At 26.0% G+C, this 1,722-nt stretch overlaps 1 protein-coding gene across 2 annotated transcripts in view; it reads left to right on the top strand.

Annotated features, from left to right (window-relative positions):
• Window positions 1-649: 649 nt before the first annotated feature.
• Window positions 650-1,722, top strand: part of LOC101510593 (uncharacterized) — a 3,414-nt gene continuing 2,341 nt past the window's right edge. The window contains exon 1 of one of the 2 annotated variants that reach the window (XM_004497752.4): window positions 650-884. The gene's annotated coding sequence lies outside the window, so the exon portion shown is untranslated. Of the gene's footprint in view, window positions 899-1,722 lie in introns of both variants that reach the window. The other variant, XM_027333481.2, reaches the window with a different exon arrangement.

The raw sequence follows: 1,722 nt of genomic DNA, 5'->3' as shown, positions 1-1,722 counted from the left end.
TAACAATGTTTATTATAAAATCTGATTTTTTTCGAGAAATAAAATTCAATTAAATTTAGGTGCAAAACTATTTTATACTTTTAGTATATACAAGTTATATAATAATAATGATAATAACTCTTTAATAATAATAATAATAATAATAATAAAGGGAATTATGTGAGTTTTCCTTAAATGATATCAAACACATTTCCTCTACTTTAAAAAAAATAGTCACTATACTAACAAAGAAATCAAACTTTTTTTTTACCACACTTATACAGACAAAATATTACACAATTTGTTTAGTGAATACAAGAGATATAAATGTATTTTGAAAATTAAAAAGAATGTGAATGTCGGTTAAAGAAAATTGGAAAGATAATAAATGCAATTTCCTCTAATAATAATACTAGGGAAGAGATCAACTAACACTATAGTATCAATGTTTTGTTTGACACTAAATTTCATCCCTTTAATTCAAATACTTAAAACAACTAAGTCAAATAATTCATAAAATATAGAAACTAAAGTCATTTAATATTTTATCATATGAATTATTTGACCCATTTTGGTGTTATTTGATTCTATATTAGTGTTATTTGATTCCATATTTCATGAATACATAATAATAATAGTCACTACTTGTTTTGTACCAATAAAAAGTCAGTGCTTGTTGTGGTGCTCGTGTGAATTGTTGATATTTTGCTTTCCACTTTCCCACTAATTGCTGACTTGGTCTTCATCACTCTCTATTTGTCTATTCATGCACTCTTTCTCGATTTCGTTTTATTAGCACTCATCTAATTTTTTTTCTTTTTATTTTTTGATGAGTGTTGGTGTGTAAAAATTCAGCTAGATGGTTGGTTTGTGATAATTTGATTCATGATCTTAGCCCTTCTCAGGTACAATTTACATGGTAAATATTAACTTTTTTTTTCTTCTGATTATAAAGTTTTTTTTTAATTCGGTTCTAAATATAAAGTTGATCTTTAATAATTATTATGTTTTTGTATGATCTAATTTTCTTATATGCTAATTTCTGAATTGTATATATATTGTTATTTATCAATTGAGAGCATTTCGGGCAATTATTTAGTTGATTTTTATTTCTGTCTTAAGACTTTGATTTACCTTCCCTTTCTAGATTTTGATTCTGTGTTCTTTTTGTTAGTATAATAGCAACGCGTATTTTTTTTTCTTTATGTTAAAAAAAACAACGCATGCTTTTGGTAAGAGTCAAGTCAATATTAGAATAGAAAAGCATTGTGTCTCATGAGTCAAGAAATTTTCTGAAGTGATGCTTATAACATGCAAGTTTTCTATGCAAGTTATTTTTTCTTTTTCTTGTTCGAATTTTATGTATTAGGATTGCACGGTACGGTACACCATCTTGATATGTTGTCCATCGTAAATCTGTGCTCAAATATCACTTGAAACTTTAATGACAATTCATAACAATATTTGAAAGTATAAATTAATGATTGTGTTTGTCGTAAAGACTACGAAGAATTTTAACTTATACCCTGGAGTTAGGAGAGTCGACATCAATCATAATATCGATTTTTAAGTAATGATTGACAATAGACCACCTATAAAGGTAATGTAATGTAGCATCCACCATTGTTTTCCTCAAAGTTGGATTCTTTTAAATTTATTTTCAAATATATGAAAGTTTTTGTCTGTCATGTTATCTAGAAGAGTTAACATAATGTGTATTTTTATTTTGTTTTGGGTTCAGCA

This window comes from Cicer arietinum, chromosome 4 (assembly GCF_000331145.2).
Source record: "Cicer arietinum cultivar CDC Frontier isolate Library 1 chromosome 4, Cicar.CDCFrontier_v2.0, whole genome shotgun sequence".
Classification (NCBI taxonomy): domain Eukaryota; kingdom Viridiplantae; phylum Streptophyta; class Magnoliopsida; order Fabales; family Fabaceae; genus Cicer; species Cicer arietinum.
Note: the sequence above shows the minus strand (reverse complement) of the source record. Positions and strands in the feature narration are given on the sequence as shown.